The sequence below is a fragment of the Lepidochelys kempii genome, chromosome 5 (assembly GCF_965140265.1).
Source record: "Lepidochelys kempii isolate rLepKem1 chromosome 5, rLepKem1.hap2, whole genome shotgun sequence".
Taxonomy (NCBI): domain Eukaryota; kingdom Metazoa; phylum Chordata; order Testudines; family Cheloniidae; genus Lepidochelys; species Lepidochelys kempii.
Genome location: NC_133260.1, coordinates 117,328,827 through 117,348,765, shown reverse-complemented (window position 1 = coordinate 117,348,765; position 19,939 = coordinate 117,328,827). Strand labels below are relative to the sequence as shown.

Below are 19,939 nucleotides of genomic sequence, written 5' to 3'. Positions count from 1 at the left end.
ACAGAAAACTAGCATGTTAAGGACTAAGAGATAGACAGATGGTGAGGTCAAAGTGGTGACACATGTTAACTATAAGCTCCTTGAGAGAATTTCTCCAAATTCTCTCTAATGGCCCGTGTTACTTTGTCATTTTTTTTCCACTGGAGCTGATGGCTTGTGGCAAAGGATTAAGCTGTGTTAATGTATCACATAAACTGATGCTAATGCTGTCATTCATGGATGTCAGCACGGTACTTCATGCCTCCGTGTAGCCTGACATTTTGTAACCTTAGGATTTGCACACAAGAGCCAACATGCTTTTAATTCTAACCATTAGTTATGTGACTGTGCATGTGTGTGAGAGAGAGAGCGCGGGGGTGGGGGGAAATCACAGTAACCTAGACAGATAATCTGTAGTACAACTAGGTCTGGGAATCTTATGTCTAATTGTGATACACCTTAATATCTTTGATTACTCTAGGTGAACTGAAGCATTGAGATGGTTGGAGAGAGACTCACTACTCACTGTACATGCACAAACAGGGTGTGATAGAAAAGTTTCACTTCCATGCTCTTATTTGGAATATAGTGTCCTCTTATACCTATTACACAATGTACTACAGCTATGTGGAGATTAGAGCATTCACTTCCAGCCTTAGGGAAAATATCTTGTGCCCTTCTGTCTTAGCAAGGAGTCATTTTCAGCAGTATGAAGAGGTCACAAACAGGAAGGGGTGGCATTTTTTGCATGGGTCTGCAAAACAGCTTTTCACCACCCTCCCACCCCAAGATATCACTGGTTCCTGGCCATCTTGATCACAAGACCAGTGTAAAGATTTGGAGGTGGTTAAGGAGATGTGGTTTCTTTTTTTGGTTGGGGGGGAGAAGGGGCAAACGTAGCCCAAATTCAGCTGACCAGCTTTTCTACAAACAGCAGAATTTCTATAGGTGTTTCAACCTCTTGCTTCAAAGATGGAGCCCAGTTGCTTGGGCTGGGGTCTGTGCATAGTTCCGGTTATGGACCAGCCAGTGATGACTCAGTTGTGCTAACCGTAACATAGGAAGCCAGCAGTTAGGGCAGTAGCAGACACTGTCACCTGCTATCAACACTGAGTGGAGAGACAGTGAGGCTGAATGTCCCCTCACCTTAGATATGAAACTGAATGCTGTCTTAATAATTCCATTGCAATTGGCATCTCTTCTGATTCCCAAGGATAGACTGCACGGTTACAAATATGTTGTTCACTGAGCTATACTAACCTGGCCTATGTTGGTAAGATCATTAGAAGCTTGGCACAAGGAGTGACATGTTTGGCTTAGTTTTCTACCATTCATTGTCTTATGCCACTCTTTCAAAAGGAAGACTGCATTCTCGTTTCAAAAACTGCTCCCGGTGATGTTTTTCTGTTCCTGTTCCCCTCTGCTCTTGATCTACATGGTGGCCAGAGGAATAGTTTTCTCCCCTGTTCTTCTCGGATGTAAGTCTTGAGCATTCTCAAAGCAGCAGACAAAGCTAAGCAAGAAAAGTACTGTGCATGCAGTGTAAGTTGTAAATGGTTTGTAAACATTTCTATCTTGCAGCTCGGGCTGCTACCATCTCATTTTACCTCAACCAACCCCCCTGTCCTTACTAACACTGTTAAGCAGAATTTTATAAAGATTTATGCTTAAAACAGAATAGTTGTGGTAACTACACCGGCTTAGCTTGTTCTTAACAAACAGAGCTTGTTTGATTTAAAGTAGATAGTTATTACTTTTTGACTGTGCCTATGCTCGTCCTACCACAGTGATACTTGCTGAGTGACTGTACTACTATATATTAAGTAGCATTACAATATTGTTTTCTGGGGGAATGAATTCTATTCCTTTACTGTAGCAACAGCATACAGGAACTGGTTATTGCTGTTATATACTTCCCAACATCATTCACATCCTATCATGGGGAGCATATTGTTATCTGGTGCCATTGCCTTCAGAGAGAGAGCATTGAGGTCATTTAGGACAATGAGGTCTCTTAAAGATAGACAAGATCTGAAAAATCTAATAGGCAAAAAAGGGAGTTGCATCAAATTCATTTTAATGGCAGCTTGCACAATGGTGTCATTTCTCCATCTCTGCATTAGACTGTGGTAAGCATTGGATACAATCCCATAGTCTGGTCGGTGCGTGTTGCATGCCCCCCTCTGTGCCTCATCCACAGAGGATGTGAGGCTGTTAGATTCTTTCGTTCAGGCTATAGTGTTTCAGTCTTTTGAGTTCTGAAGGTCCCTGATTCAATCCCTGGAATGGCAACCATCACACTGTATCTGTAAAAAGAAAAGGAGTACTTGTGGCACCTGAGAGACTAACAAATTTATTTGAGCTGTAGGAGCCATTCCACTAACTGGCAGTGGCTTTTCTTTACTGATTCTAAGATTGCCTGATGGAATCAGGCACAAGTTAAAATAACATTAAACGTTTGTGTTTGAACGTTGCTTACGTATGTAAGCATAAATGCTGCTGTATTTAATCTTTCTTTCTGTACAATACTAAACCTATTGTAAATTAGAGATCAAACCCAAACCCCACTCTGGGTAAGTTTCCAAGATAATAAACTTCAATAATTGTCTTTCTTGAGGAATTACGGTAATGCTGGTGGTCAGCAAGTTACAGCATTGAAGTCCAGGAGGTTACTCTCACAAGTAAGGAATATTCAGGCAAGGATTTGCAGGATTGGGCCTACAGTTCCCTCTATCCAATTCAGAGCTCCTTTTTATGAGTTTGGGGCTAGAGGGGGACATGAAAGTCCGAGTTATATCGTGTTTAACTTGACCATTGAACTGGCTAGCCTTTTTCTAATGGGTCTGATATTAGTAGAAATCAGAATTTATATATGGCAGACCTATTCTGTTTCAAGAACATATGAAATAGTTCAAAGCTGATTACTTATATTGTTGGATTCATTTTTTAAAAAATACCAGCATTAAACATTTACCATAGGTGTGTCTTTCCCCTCAGTATTTGTGCTGAATATTAGTTTTTCTTCCATTTTGCTCTGAGCTCATAGTCATAGTTGCTACTGTTTTGCTCCATTAATAATAGCTGAAGATGGTATGTAATTGAGGCCAGACAGTGATAGAACTGTCACAGGCTACAATATTTAAAGACGTAGTAAAAAAATTAAGTCAGTGCACTCTGTTAAAAGCATCCATTAATAAAATGTTTTGAAACCATACTTTTTCAATCTGCTGATATCAGAACTAGTTGTACAGTTTGTAACAACTGAGTCTTTTTAATAGGGTATTTTATGTGACTCTTAATGTACATTTAATGTGATTTCATAATGTGTTTATGGACCTTCATATTGATTGTTTGGGTCATTTTGTTGACTTAGTAAATTTGTACAATTTCTGATGGCTCCATGAAGTGATTTTTAATGAATCTAGAATAAAACAATAGGTGTTGTGTTGCTTTCCATATTAGTTAACAATAACAACCTGTCATTTGAATAGAAGTTTGTGTAAATTACATCATAATATGCAAATCAATTTTTTCATTACTAATGCAAAGCTTAGGTTCCCAACAAGAGCATACACTAACATTTTGCCTCCAAGTGTTCAAAGACATAAAATAAATGAGGCATGGCTATTGATTGTCTTTGGCCTACATTATCTGCACAGGAACTATTAAGAAGGCTTTTCTATCTTCCTTTCATGCCTCATTTTCTCACACTATCTAATGAAGAGCTTCGCTTAAACCATAATGTGCTACTCTCTTGAAAGTACATTTTATGGCACTAGAAAGCTATGCTTGTGTATTAAAGGCTTTTTTTACTGCTATGTTTATTGCCTTGTTTCACTGTATCAAAATAATAACTCCATTCAATCTACAACATTTTATTTGTTTAATTAATTTCTTGGTTTAAGGTTTATTTTGTCCACTATAAACACAAACTACAATCACTTTTTAGTTAAAAAATAGATGTCAGCAATAATGCAAAGGTTTGAATTTTAGACTGTCAGCAATGTAGAGTTGTGATGCAGTTAGCATTTGTGCCCTTTTGTAAGTTACTGTAGTCTTCTATTCACAATTGGCTTGAGTATAGGTAAAATGTTTCTGTGGCATTAATGATCTCTGATTTAGAGGCTTTTTGAGCATCGAAATACTCAGGTGGATTAAAGCTGATTCTTTGGTGTTGCGGAAGATCTGTATCTATTTATTTATCTGTGGAAGCGGAGGGAAATACGGGGGAAATCAGCAGTTTCACAAGAGTATTGCTTTGAGATTTTTGTATTGCTTGAATCTAAAACTCAAAGTGCAACCCAAGATGCAAAGCAAATGCATTCCAAAAAAATATTTTCACAAAACCCATATGAACTAAAATGGTTTTATTTCCTACCACTCTGATTGGGAGGCAAAGATGATGTATCGTGTTACAAACTTGGTTGTGGTGTTCCAAGGATTATGAAGAACCCCCATCCCTGGAAAACAGCAAGAAACCTGGGATCACTGATTACAGTGGGAGAACTCTCGGTCTAAACTTTTGCTGGGGCATTGTAACTTATTTTGCTCTTTGAATAAGGGCATTTTTTAAAGTGCCTTTCACTTGGTGTGTTATAGCATTTGAGCTGTTTATTGAAATGCTATTGCTGTTTTGAAGTTGCTTGCTGGACTGTGTACCTGTGGGGCATTAAAGCGGCTGACCTGGCATGGAGCCTTCATCTAGAAAAGCTATTCCATTAAATTAACAGATGGAAGTGGTGCATAGAATTGGAATGAAGGCAGTTTTCTTTTATACTGATTTTATATCTTTTCTGAGTGGAGAGAGGGGGTTCTCGGTTTACACAATGGTAGGTCCTCCTCTGGTCATGGTGAAAGGTAGCATACTATATGCAGCTATATGAGTCTCTTCCTCTGAACCTGAGCCTTTGGATTTCTAACCTAATCTACCTTCCTACTGTGGGCAGTGTATAATCCCTTCCTGTACTGCCTCTGCTTTAGGGTGATCAGCAACTCGAATACGTAGATATTCCTTCAGCTTTGGAGTTTTATTTAGAGCACAGGAATTTAGCCTTGGATATAGTCATTTTCTTTGGCATACTGATTCTAACTACTGAACTTGGAACATAAATCATGGTCTCAGAGGTTGAAGCCAATTAGCCCTCCAGCTTCCTAGCTGAACAAGTTTCAGGTTCCTTAGGAAAAAGGAAAATAATATGAATCACTGACGCAGTAGTAACACCAAAATGTTGTCATGCACAAGTGTCCTGAATTAGATATAATATGATCATTTCATATATTAATGTCTCTCAAGTTTTCTGATAATCTTTGGATTCCTTCTGCAATGTAATGGGGATTTCATTAATGTTTCCCTTAATATTCTATACCCCGCCCCAAAATGTTGTATTTTCCCCACTCTACTTAAATGTGTACGTGTGTATAAACTCCCACTAAAGTATTTTGGTGAACAAGTACAATGTTCTGACAGCTCAGAATTGAAAAGTCCTATGTTTGCAAGGACTAAACTTCACACACACGTACAGGGGTGTGTAAGTACGTATTCAGGGTCACTGTAACCTGAAGCTTCAGTACTATTCCTGTAATTGCTGTTAGCACCGCTATAGTTAAAGTTTCTATTTTTCAAGGGTTTTTATTTATTATTTGTCTCTGGAACATGGCAAACAAGGTTTCAGTGTGGGAGTAATTGTTTTGTTACAATTTGAGTTCGTCTGTTGTGAAATAGGGGGACTAGATGGCTCAGGGGATGATTGACAATGATATACAGAACCTTTCAGCTCTAGCCAACTGGTTTATCTCTTGCCCCTGGTGCCTTAGTGAGTGACCACAAGTCTACTATGAAAGCTGTTTGGTGGCTTAATTGAAGTAAGTTCAGTTCTACTGAGAAATTAGAAAGGGTTCAGAGAAGGTCTGTGAGAATGATTAGGGAGATGGAAAAATATGTACAAAGAAAGATGAAAAACGGAGATTGTTTACCTCGGAAAGGAAATGAATAAGAGGGATGGGATAAAATATATATAAAATAATAAATGGTGTAGAGGAGGTAGATTGAGGACTTCTCTCTTATAACATGAGAACAAGGAGAAATTCAATGAAATTAACAGGTGGCAAACTCAAAACTGATTAAAGAAAATGCCTTTTGTCACCATGTGTGATGAGACTGTGGAACTCTTTGCCACAGGAAGCTGTTTAGGTAGCAAATAGCATGCAGGGTAGTTCAATCTCCTGGCCATTTAGTCCTTGGCTTCTCTGCAGTGTGTGCTCTCCAAGTTGCCAGTTGTGTTGGTGGTTCGTGTGGCGGTTATGAACATAATCATTCACAAGCAAATGAACAGGACTCAACTTCTAAGAACCTAGGAAGTGCCAGATGGGATCACGCTGGAGGTCCATCTAGTCCAGTATCCTGTCTCTGACAGTGGGTAGTACCAGATGCTTTAGAAAAAGTGTAAGAACCCCAGGGTAGCAGTTGTGTGGTTATCTGTCCCCTACCACACAACTGCATGCTCAAAGTCACACATGCTTATGTGTTTTGCTGGCTCAGGGCCAGAATGTTCACCTCCTTATGTGATGGAGCCTTTAGGCACCAAAATCCATATTTTTTGGTGCCTAAATAAAAGTAGTCTGACTTTCCAGTCCTATACACAATTCCAGGTTACCCTATGTAGCTATGCCATTATCTTATAGGCCCTGTGTTAGAGGGGCAGCATAGTAAAAAGTGTGAAGACATTTGTTGGAATAAAGGACAAACAGCATGTCGAGGCTGGCATTGCAGAATTTAGCCAAGATCTTGAAAACAAGTATAAACTTGAACTTGATGAGTTTGGGTAGATTGTGGTGACAAGAGAGTGAGGTATCCGAATGAGAGGAAGGATTGTGAGGGATAGTAGAGGGCAGCTACATAGCTGGAGAGGGGGTAGAACGTAGCCTCCCGTTGCTTCCATTCCCATTCAAGCCGTGTTACAGTAATCCATGTCTGAAAGGGTATTTGAGCTCCTCAGATGAAAGGTTCTATTCAAGTTCAAAGTACTATTCTTATTACTATAAGTATATAACTAGCATGGTTATAACCATAACACTATAACCCTATCTCATGTCATTTTAAGCTAGTTTAATTAAATGTGATGAATTGCTCAGATTACTCTGCTTATGAAATAAGCACAACTTCAACATAGACAGTAACAACTTAGCATCAGTTGGGGAGTATGCTCAGAGAATCATACTTGGTCAGATTAAGCCAGCTAACAGCCTAAGTGCATCCCTGAAGAAGAGTTCTTGTAAAGATACTGTAGACAGTTATAAGATCCTCCACCATGGGAAATACCAGCCAGAGACAGAGATGAAAAATATATACTGTAAATGCGTGGAAGACTTATTTCCTGCACTGAACTATTTGGCAATGTGAATTGTGAATGTGTAGAGAGTGTGTGAGAGAGAAATTCTCTCTCTAGAAATTCCATCTGTCTTTTCCCCAGAGGCAGAAGTGAGGTGAAGGCCTGCTCATCACACAATCCACTGAACACCCCAAAGGTCACCATGTCAAAAATTCACAGAGACAGTTTTGCTGCCTTTGCAATTCTCTCTTAGCATATTCCTGAGTAAAGGAACAAATGTCTCTGTGGATATAAATAGTGCACTTATTTAGAAAACGGGATGCAGAGATCTCATGTAGCCCCAATTTGGTTAGACTTGCAGGATAAGCAGAAGGGAGCTGAGGTTTTTAAGAGAAATGCTGTAAGTTTTGTTTCAGTGGATTGTGAAATAATTTACAGAGACAGGCAACATATACAGTACAAATACTATTTCATCTCTAAACTTGATTAGAATAGAAAATGTGTGTTTAAGGTGGTTGCTGGAAGTTCAGAGATTACTCAGACAACAATTCTAGACACTTTTGTTTCTCTCTTCCCCCACCTTCCCCTCCAACAGCAACAGTCAAAACTCGTATTGGAGGTTTAATACAGATTTCAGTGAGCACACAAGCTCCATGGTAGAACTCATTTTATTAGACCCTGCACTCAATATAAAACATCAATTGCAGTGGGTCACGCTGCATCTGTCTAGCTGTCACACCAATATCTTGCTGAGTGCCTGCTGCAATTTCTCGGGTTCTTTATTTATACAGGAACTCATTTAGTTTGATCCAAAAGCTATTTCCAAAATGCCTGTAGTACACAAAAAAGCACTTTATCAACAGACAGTCCATTGCTCTGCAGATGTGAATTTCTGGGAGCATCTTCATGGTGCGGGGATGTAGTCTGTTGGGATGATGATGGTTTTAAGGAGAAACAATCTTAATTCCAATGAAAACTTGTATATATTAAATAAATCCAGATGTCTAAAGGTCTGGTAGCACATGTCACTCTCAAAAGATATTTCTAAAAGGTCTGCTTTTCAGAGGTGGTTTCTTTATTTTCCCACATGAATGTACCAAAACCCTGATACCTGAAGTAGTCATTTCTATGAACTGCTTGCTCCAAAATTGCATATTTTAACAGCATCTTTGTCATATGATATAGTACTTGACTTTTTAAAATTAGAAAGTAAAACTAGTAAAAGGTTGAGGCATTTCTGAATTCTAAAGTGATAAAATTTCTGCTGCTAAAAAACCTAGCTAAATACCTGTGAGAAATCCTGTCAATCTGACTAGAGCTTGTAAACAATGGATTTGATCATGCCAGGTACCAAGAGCCCTTAGTCCCCCTTGAAGTAGATTGGAGTTTCGGATGCTCAGCACCTTCAGACCTTATGACCTTTTGCTAGAAATTCACTAGCTACCTAAATTTGATCATTTATGGAAAATGTTTTTTCAACCCCGCTCCCCCCCTGCATCTGATTTCAGCTTGATCATCACTTGAGTCATAAATGGATTTGTTCACTAACCAGCTGTAGCTAGAGAGAACATGTGTTTAGTTTCCTGCTTGAGACAGGGACATTTATATTTAATTTAATCAAAGTGATTTTTTGTGTTCAGTAGCAGCCGGCTCTATTGTATGCATGTATTTTGACAAACCAGATAAGATTTATTTATTTTCAGCTGTTAGTAAATGGGAAGATTCCCGCGGGAAAGGCAGCAGATGTATGCAAAATTTGTTAACTGGTTACTTATTATCTTCATTGTTAATCTACTTGTGATTGCTGCTTTTCCTGCAGGCACAGTCTAGGTCTCTACACTGCATGTATTTAAAACCAGATTCCGACACCCTTGATCACACCGAATTAGTGCCTTCCTATGGGACTTTGGAATAATGAAATAAATGGAACTACTGCTGAAGTAATGTAGTAAATGAGTAAAGGTATCAGATTCTGGCTCTTAACATATATACTAGGGATGGGGGATATATATATCAGAGGATTGGCAATGAAATCCTCAGTCTTTCAACAGTCCTTTCCAGGCTGCTTATGTTCTTAATGGCAAAAGTCGGCTATTCAGTGGCCAAATCAATCAATCAATCATCTCAATCTAGTCCCAACTAAGGAGGTGCCTGAATCACCAAACCACCATCACAACTGGGACCTTCTTTGATAGTCTCAACAGAAAGTCCAAGTGTTTAATGGAAATAGAGACTTGAACTAGCTACTAGAACTGTTCAAATAATGCAGTTTTCAGTTGGCTGGCAGTTCCAAAAAAAATCAAACAAGTTTTGTTTTGGGTCAACCTGAAAGTAATTTAAAAAAAAATCAGTAAATAAAATATTTAAAATGGGTTCAATGAAATGGTTTGTTCAACCTGAAATGAAACATTTTGTTTTAATTTTGAGCTTTCTCCTTTTTTTAATTTTTAAAAAATAAAATTAAAGGTCATTTAAAAAGGAAAAGTTATTTCAAATTAAAAAATCAAAATGTTTGCTTTCAACATTTTAAACAATGTTTTGACTTTCAGATTATTTTATTATTATTATTTTTTGACTGAAACACTTTGGTGAACATTTTTGGTTAAAAGATTTCACCCACCTCTGCCTGCTACCTCTTGGTTGAGAAGATGCCTTTCCAGTTCAGGGACCTTTGTGGTGGACAGTGTGAGGAAGTTTACTGCCTGTGATATATCTGTTCTGTGGAGAAAATGTTAACTCATTTGGGAGGTCCACAATTATTGTTGCACAGCAACTTAGTGTCGTCCTAGTGGAAAATTACCTGTCCTTGTGTGTAAGCAGCCACATGTTCAGACCTGTCTAATCACTGTCAGAGGTAGTAAAATGTGTGACACGGCTTCTGAGCCCTAAATTCACTGGAGCAAAACGGGCATTGGGAAAGAATGCTGTGTATAGATGTCTTGGTTCCAAACCAGAGACTTGTTTGCAGAAATGCCCTTTGCATTACTAAAATGGAAGTCTGAAACATAACTGGCTAGTGTAGATCTGTGTTCGTATCTTTCCATTTTAGGGAGAAAAAATTAAGTTCTACTATGCTACATTGGCACACCCATTCTCCTTCATTATGAAAACAAGAGACATGGTTATATTTAAATTCAAGACTTGGTGCTGCATACTTCTTTTGGAATGACTCCTATGGAAGAATTACAGAATTACTAGCAAGACTGACAGTTACAGGATGTTTTATTTAAGTAATTGGAAGCAATAACACTGGCTCCTGTTTTTGCCTCCCTTTACCAGACTGTAAACTGTTGGCTTTGGTTATCCTCATTCTCTCCTCTGGGTTCTCTCTGGACCATATCATGGCTCTTCTACAAAGAGCATAGAAAGGGGAAATGCATTGCTGTGTTGCCCCAGGAACACACCGGGGGAAGGAATTGTGGCACTTAGATTCCCCCTTGCATGAGGGAGAGGGGAAGTAACATGCTGCTGAACTGTGGGATAACATTTCTCACACCACCCTGTCCCCATACCTTGGGGATTAGTGGCGGTAAGTGGACACGCACCCCTGAGCGCCAGTACCCAAGGTCTGGATATGCCACACAAAGCGGGGATGCTTGCTCCCCTTATTCCTATTCCTTTACCAGGGCATGTAGGTCAAGTCACAGTCTAGCTCTTCAGAATTGATGGGGCTTCTTGCCAAGAAAGTTTGTTTAAGGATGGCAGAATTAGGTTATGTATTTTAATCTGACAGTCTGGGAATCCATTTTAGCCATTGAAACATACCTAAAATACCATAAAATGTAAATAAGGAAGGCATGTGGGAGGAGGCAAACAAAGGTGCTGAGTTGTATACTCATCCATAAATAACACAGCAAAAAAGGGAGCAGAGGAAAAGTCATTTAAACTAAGTAAAATAAATCACCCATCAGGCCAAAAATTGACATTAAGAAGCAAATAGCCAAGTATTTTCTCTGGAAAGATGTATGTGATTCCTCTTAACCTTCTCTCCCTCTCCCCCACAAAGAACCACTACCACCTTCTGTATTCCAGGGTCCTTCATTAAAATTGTTCCCATGCCTTAGATAAAAGCAATTCAATTACTGCTGTGCTTTCATTAAACACCAATGCCTATTAGACAGCTTTGATAAGAGGGGAAATAATCCTGTAGTTATTTTCTACAGAAGGACACTTCTTTACATTTTAGTGTGATGCCATGAGCATTCCAGTAATAAATCCCCGGTTCGGTTCCTTGTCCTGGAAAGCTATTGCCTCCTCATGGAGTAAATGACCAAACACGAGTGCATCAAGAACAAAAATAATAAGTATTCCTTTTCAAAATGGATATTAAAAATTTCACTAGATGCCCCTTCCTTATACATCATTCTGGGGTCGGATCACACAACCTGAGTGAATAGAAGAAAAATCATGTCAGTCCCTTGAGACTTCGTATTTTAGTGTATAAACTCCTTGCATTCTGAGGGCAGGGAAAGGGCTAATGTAGGCCCAGGAAGAGTTGCACCAGCTGGGCTCAATTACAGCTCTGATAAACTGGCTTGCGTCATGTACTGAGCTGAGAGTAAGGAGAAGGAAGCTCTTCCTGAGGAAAGGGCTTTCAAGCACATAACAATAAAGGCTCCTTCTAGTGACTGGGCCAAGAGGAGATACTCACCATGTGTGGACTGATCTACTGATAGCTTGTTTTATTGGTGGCTGTCTGGAGCAAGCCTCACTCCCTCCTCCTTTTTGCAGTCTCTGACCTGGGCATCAGGAAGGCCGCCCAAGAGACTTATTTAACTGGGACTCCTGGGAAAAAGCGTAGGGAGGGAGGCACTTGCACATGAGTGAGGCACTTCCAAATGGAAGCAGATGCAAAATAAAGGTTTTGTGTCAGGGACAGACCCAGTTAAGAGAGATGCTCACTGGAGAGTCTTCCATTGTCTTCCACGACAGAATCATTGATGGCGTAGTAGCATGTTAGTCTACATTTGCCATTGCTGGTCTTTTAAATGTTTGTAAGACAATCTGCTCAATATTGGGAGTGTGGGGGTCCAGTCAGAAATGTTGTTTTATTAGATGCACTTCTGTTGGAAGATTCTAAAACATACCAAGTAAAGCAGTTGGAAAATGGAGTGATTTTTTTTCCTCAAAAATGTATGGGAAACTTGTTGTCTGTTTTCTGTGGAAGAACTTTGAAATATTCTGACTGAATTCTGAGTTTAGAAAGAGAAAATCTGAAATTATTTGAACAGTAAATCATGTGGCACAAAAGTCAGAGTTGAGTCTAAGCAAATAACAACAAGGTGTTAAGCAGGTGTAAATTAAAATAGACCACCTTTCACATTAACATAAACCTGTTAGTTGCTTTTCCTGGTATACCCTTTTCTTCCAGGTTCTCAGTAGATGAGTTATACCAAATTACATTCCCTTAATCTCAATGGGCCAAATTCAGAAGGAATGTGCAAGTTGCACATTGGCAAGTGGGTGTGAATCTAAAGGTATTTGTTAATATACATTGAATGGTGAACGGGATTGAAGGATGTGTAAATTAGATCAGTACAAGGCTAGGATTTGTCACCTTCTGCTCCAGGGAGGGGTGGAGAGAGAGATGATGGTGTAGTAATTTGCTAATGTATTGCTTGCATAGGCCAGTACTAAATTACCGCGACCTTCAAGTAGCTGGAGTGGATCCAAAGTTCTATCCGTTTTTGCCACCTGCTCCAGACAGGGAGTAAGCAGGCATGTAGCCCTTGCTTACTCATGTGTGCTCAGACCAAAGTTCTGTAGATCATGTATAGGGATGTATTTGTAGTTTGTTTTATTTTGGAGGTGGGTGTTAGGTTGGGTCAGTTACTCCCTCAGGTAGGTGTGCAGTCACAATGTACCCTTTCCATTCACTTTGATTTTTCATGACTGAATTTGGCCCATGGTCTTCAGAGACTTTATACAGAATTCTGTAAAATATTCCAAGGTCCTTTAGGGCCCCCAATCTCTGTAGTATAACTTGTGAGAGTCCCTCCTGGGTTTCGTGAGTAAAATGTCATTTTTAACAGAAATATATTACTTTAAACACTGATGTTCTCTAGCCTCCTAAAACATTAAAATAAGGCAGTCTGTCGAATTATGTGGATATGTTCGTCCAGTCTCCTTGATTAATACTGATAGTAAAATATTTGCAAAGGCATTCATGAAACAGACTGGAAATCATTCTGCCAGACTTGATATGTATTCAAAATAGATACTCATGTAAAAACATTAGACTGTTCATTGACCTAATAAATATCAATAATTATGCTAAGGACCAAATTGTTGATTCGGTGGATGCAAAAATAGCTGCCCAGAAATAACTCTTCTTCATAGCTTTTGCTTTTGACTGGGGCAAAATTTCAACTGAATAATTTGTTGTACCCAGAAACAGAAGCAGCAGTATCTAGACATGGAAGGATGTCCAAAATATTTCCAAAATAGAATTACAAGATCAGGATTGACCCCTCTTTGAGTATAAGTGTGCACTGAAATTGTAATAGCAGTAAGGCAAAAATACACACTTACATTGTTGAGAATGAATTTAAAGCAAGTGGGCATACATGGCTGATTATGTAATTTATAATTAATGTATTCTGCACAAGCTATTTCCAAAATGTTAGATTTCAGAAGTTATGCTTTTTAAAGGGATATTAAAATTAATTAGGGAAAATATCTCAAATAAGGTCCAAACCATGGACAAGAGTCTCAAACCAGTTACAGCCCCTTTACTGCAATCAAATGGTATAAAGGGTCTGTAATGGAGCTACAGGTGGCCAGTAGAAAACTCCTTCTATTTAGAGAAACTTCCTGTTGGTGCATCTGAGCCTCTGCTGAACATCCATCATGTGCACCTCTCCAACACAGTATCCGGTGTGGGTGCTGAGCCAGGGAGAAGTTGTGGCAGAGCTCTGCTCCATTACACCTATCGTCCACTGATCGTCAATTAAGGACCCTAAGTCATTGGCACAACTTAAGTTGCACAGCAGCAGCTGTTAGTAATTTCTGGCCCCAATAATATGGCTACCTAACACACATTCCTCTCCTCCCCTCCGCCCGCACCAAGCATAGCTCTTGTGCATGAGAAAATCTGCCCCTCTATCTCGTGACTGAGCTGGAGAGCACTTTACCAAAGGGAACATTTAAATGTACTGGGGTGGGGAGGAGGGGAAACTATTTTTAAAAGCGTGGAATAGAATAAAACCATTGAAAAATCAAGAGAACCAATAACAAGTACAATAAGGGCCTGACTGGGTGACCCTAATAGATGACTCCAACTGACTGATTTTTTTGGTTTTCTGACAGTTCCAACAAGTAAATAAATAAAGGCCACTGAAGTCACACTGAAAGCCGTTTTTAAAAAATGTTAATCAAATAGAAAAAGACAGGAAAAAATTCATTTCAGGTTGACAGAACATTGTGATAGGTTGAATAAAAGCAAAGAAAATGAAGGATTAGATTTGCCAAAGGAGAGGTGGTGGTAGAGGCAGCAGCCCTCTTTTACCCAAATAGCCCAGTTTTTAGGGCAACTCACCTGGGATGTGAGATCCCCAAGTTTGAATCCTTGCTCTGCAGCAGGGAGTTGAACCCAAGTCTCCCACTCCTAGATGAGTGCCTAAGCACCAATATATTGGGTATTCTGGGGTGGGTCTTTCTCAAGCTGTACTGTTGAAGCTGCTCCATTTTGTATAAACAATTAACTGTCATTGGAGCAGGGAGTGGAACAGGGGTATCCCCCTCTTGGATGAGCATGCTAACTAGCAGGCTATAGGCTATTTTGGGGTAGGCTTCTCTCAGTCTCTCCTGTTGACTCTGTTCCATTTTGTATAAATACTTAAATGGTCAATGGGCCAGAGAGAATCCCCGTGTGAATATAGCCCCCCCAAATAAGAATGTTTTGATTTTTTTTCAAACAAAACAGATTGCTGAAATTGACGTAAATTTGTGACTTTTGCTCAGTGCTATTTTTTTTGGGGGGGGGAATGTTTCATCAGTAAAATTTCACCCAGGTTAATCAGAGCACATATCACCTTACTGAACACATAGCCCCATTGAAGTCAAGAGGATGGGACTACAGAATGCGTATGTTATCACTCTGTGTGAGTGATAGCATCACACTATAGGCTTCAGGGAGAGGCAGCCACTCAAGATGGCTTTGGACCAGATTATTTACTCAGGGTGAATGATGGATTTGAATTCAGTGATATTTAAGGTACCAGTTTCCATAAGGGAAGGAGGGAGAATCTCACTCCTACAGATGCAAGATTAATATAGCACCAGTGCCACTTCTATTCATCTTCAGGAACAATCTACTCCACAAATACTCCCATTCAAATAAGTAAGGCTGGTATGATAAATGCAGTAGAGTTCTTGCAGTTTTGCTATCAGGTCAGTTTGTGATTAGTATAATGAAGGGAGGTGAATATACTAGATGTAACACAGGTTACAGTACGAGGACATTGAAGTGCCATTGGTATTCCTACGTAGAACACAAACCCATTCTATTTTCCTAACCCACCCTAATCAACAGGCTGTATATGCCAAGGCTCCCAAATATACTCAAATATCCACCGAAGTATGTGGTTCTACTTGTCTTCAGGTTACACAATGGTTCCCGCAGTGCAGCTTTCGGTACTGTAGTGACATTAATATTCATGTCCAGTTGATCAACATGCAGTATTATGCTGGAGAAAAGTATTCAGGAGCTAAAACTCAAACCTTTGAGTGCATAGGGAAAAACAGCCAGGAAATACAACAACAAGCTCAAAACCCATTGAAAGGAGGAAACCATTTTTTTAAGTATTTGGGCTTTGAAAGCCAGCTACCCTTTACTTAGGCTGAAAGGATACCCGCTTGTGGTTTTATGTTCCAGGTTGGATTGATTGACCTATTATATTTAAAAGGCCCCTATCACAGTGGTATATGAGCACATCACACTCTACTGTATGTATCCTCCCATGTGAAACATCCATGTGAAATAGGGAAGTGTTATTACCCTCCCTTTAGAGATGTGATAGGTGTTATTACCCTCCCTTTAGAAATGAGGAACTGAAGCACAGAGAGAAAAAGTGACTTGCCCAAGGTCACACACAAAGTCCATTGCAGAGGAGAGAATAGAAATCAGGTCTCCATAGTCCTAGGCTTCTGCCCTTACCACTAGACATCCTCTCTCCCTAATTCTTCCAGCACCTCCAACTCAGAAAGTCCAAAGAACATCCAAATAATCAATTTAGCCCTTAATGTGTTCCTACTTCCAATTAGAGGAGAGAAAACTACAAAAACTACCCTAAAGACAGAAGATTCTTAGTGAGCAGTTTCTGCTTCTTGTATCCTCAGATCTCTGATGCTCTTTATTTAGTTGTTCGAAAAGAAAAGCGCAGTTGTTTGCTAATGCACCAGAGTTAGCTGTATTTGAAATCCTTCCTCAGAATATACACGTCTGCAGTAATAGCATATGGGCATTGGAAAATAATTGAAGCATCCAGGACTGCATCTATTCTCATAATCTGCATCAATACATAAATGTCAGGTCCTATCACCTACTGTCTAAGAATACAAGAGTTCTAAAGCTTCTCCTATTATTTAATAAAATAGGTTCATAGAGGAGCATTAGAGAGACCTTTTATGTAACTTTAACAGATTATACTGGGCTGTGTGACGAGTGCTTAAGGGCACTTCTTAAGGTGTGCTATCTACTCAACCTCACAAATTTAAAAATAATGAAAGAAACAACATGAACGGTCACTTTAATGCACTGGAAGATTTCTGACCTATTTACCTAAGTTACTTCCTCTAAAGACTTTAATGTCATCTTTCCTTTTTTTTAAAATCAGGTTGACATGAAGATGTACATTTTGAAACACTGAAGCAGAGGACCAGAAGCATGAGTGATGCACAGTTTCAATCTGGTAAGTCTTGATTAATTTATTTTGTTGATGGTGATTTTTTCCATCATTGATCTTGCTTATGTTTACAATAACCTCTCAGATGTTACAAAGATTTCCCCCCTCGTATTGTTGGCTTTCTATTTTATCCTTGATGAAAGCTGGCCTCTCTTTTAACAAAACAGAAGTATTCTGTCTCTGCTGCTGGCTTAGCTCCTAGAGATTCAATTTTATAATTGACGCCAGAACTCAGACACCCTGGTCCATTTAGGGAAGGGAGGACTGTTGTGCAGTATAAACGATGCTGTCTCTTTCTGGGGGACTAGTGCCTAGGTGTATTTATGAATGGTAGCCCTGCTCCCTTTGGACACTGGGCCACCTAGTGGTTGTGATACTGTGCACCCAAAGACCCATACAGAAAACCAAGGCTAGAAAGGCACAATATTTGGAAGTTATAAGGCAGTTCTAAAGGTTAAAGTCGTCTCTGGACAGGCTGTAGCAGCTAGTGAATTTAAATCCATTTCTATATAATCTGGAGAGACAAAACAGCTGGTATCACAGCATCGGAACAGCACGAGAGGCTCAGGTGGCATTTCTTTAGGCCTAAAAGGGATTCACAAGAACGTCAAAGGTAGCCACATGTAGCTATGCAGTACAGTGCTCGTAAACCTCGATCAGTACCAGATTCACCCGCTCTCAGAATAGGGACCCCCCCCTTGGTATTCAGATACTACCCCTTGCCAAGTATAAATGCTGTCCTCAGGACGTTCTACTATGCTTCTTCTTGACTGTGTTTGATGAAGGAGCTTCCCCCACAGCAGCGGTATCCCATCCACCCTTCTGTGGCTTTGTTGAAATAATGCCTTGTTGGGTATCTCTTTTCTTAACATCCTGCCTTCCAGTCGGGTCTTGTTAAAGTGGCCACATTTTGGATGGTTTGTCTCCAGCATTTTGGAGTGTGGGTCGGACACTCAGGCACTATGTTCTGCTTTAGAGATTTAGTTGCCTCTTCTAGGCACTTCTGTGCAGTGACACCCGCTCTAGTGTTCTGAAACCAGTTTTTTTTCTAGTCCAACCTTCTATACATTTCTCGGCACTAGGCTCTTGCTCTGATGGTCTTGCTGCATTGATGCTTGTGTTTAGCTAGTCTTGTGTTTCTTTTTGCTGCTTCAGTGTTTTCTTGGCTTTACTAGCCAAGTAAACCGTGGCATCCAAGGAGGAAATTCGGTGACTTCAAACCCATCAGCATGGCAGAAAAATGGCATAGACCAAATACTATTTTCATTGCATGATCTGCCTCAGAGTCAACCACTAGATGCTGTGCACACCTCACATGTCACTGCCAGGACTGAAGAAACCTGAGGTGTGCCAATCTGTCACCTAGGGAGACTCCTTTTCGGGCTGTACAAATCAACCTGTAGTGCTTTGAATGAGTCAGATGAGACGATGGAGCACCAGGGCTAAGACAGCACCCCCTGCACTGGCCCAGACCCATTCCCCTGACTCTGAGAGAGGCTGTATCAGACTTTCTCCTTTTTCTTTCATGTGCACGAGAGGGAGATGGTGATTCTGGCAGTCGGCACTTGCTTAATGGCCTTATAGAAGATCAGGTGCAGTTGTGTGATGCTACCTCACAGCTGATTCTGTGGGATTTGGGGCATTTCTCTTGGCCTGAGTCAGCAGGTGTAAGAGTGTTCTGTGTAGCAGTGACATCTTCTGCAACTGACACTTGCTCCCTGGGAATTGATGCTCAGCGCAAGCTCTGGCCTCAACGCTGCCATCTTTTAATCCTCTTTCAGATACATAGATTTTAAAAAACCCTGTTTCCATTATTTGAATGGGTCTGTTTCAAGTGGTGGGTTTTTTTTGTTTGGGGGATATCCCTTGAGCTTCTTACTCCCCAGAAGTGAAAATGCAGCACAGATAGTATCTTAGGAGAAGGGGAAATACTTGCTTTTCAATTCTGTTTCTCAGCAAAGAGCATCTTGTAGGATTACCAGACCCACGTGTCTCCCCTTTACCAGAGTTTGGAGTTAACTTTTTTGAGAGGGGTTTTTTTTAAGTTTTATGCGGATCTTGAACTGCCTCATTCTTTTGGAACCTGCCTCTCCTGTGCAAAGGAATAAACTGCAGTATTCAGGGGGAGCATTTGTACTTGGCAGGGGTGGCTCAGGCTGGCTCGTAGCTACACATCAGAGCTAAGGAAGTTGTGTCAGTCTCAGTCTAAGTAGTTGAGGCCCAGAAGTGAAAATCCTGCACACATGCTATCTCAGGAATAGCAGACGGACAAGGTAAATCATTTTTCTTTCACAGTATTATGGATTTAAAAACTGTGAAACAATATGATATTTGAATGTCAATTGCAATGTTAATTAGTGAGTTGGTAATAAAGACAGGTAGTCTGGGTGCAGCTGGATTTCTGTGTATTGCTGACTCCATTTCAAAAATATACAGAATGCCTCATAGACTCATAGATATTAAGGTCAGAAGGGACCATTATGATCATCTAGTCTGACCTCCTGCACAACGCAGGCCACAGAATCTCACCCACCCACTCCTGCAATAAACCTCTCACCTATGTCTGAGCTACTGAAGTCCTCAAATCATGGTTTAAAGACTTCAAGGTGCAGAGAATCCTCCAGCAAATGACCCGTGTCCCATGCTACAGAGGAAGGCGAGAAACCCCCAGGGCCTCTTCCAATCTGTCCTGGAGGAAAATTCCTTCCCGATCCCAAATATGGCGAT

The 19,939-nt window shown here is 40.1% G+C and overlaps 1 protein-coding gene across 3 annotated transcripts in view; it reads left to right on the top strand.

Moving 5' to 3' along the window:
- LINGO2 (leucine rich repeat and Ig domain containing 2) overlaps positions 1 to 19,939 on the top strand; it is a 760,520-nt gene that overhangs the window by 391,945 nt on the left and 348,636 nt on the right. For all 3 annotated transcript variants that reach the window (XM_073345577.1, XM_073345578.1, XM_073345579.1), the window contains exon 3: positions 17,144 to 17,218. The gene's annotated coding sequence lies outside the window, so the exon portion shown is untranslated. The remainder of the gene's footprint in view (positions 1 to 17,143; positions 17,219 to 19,939) is intronic.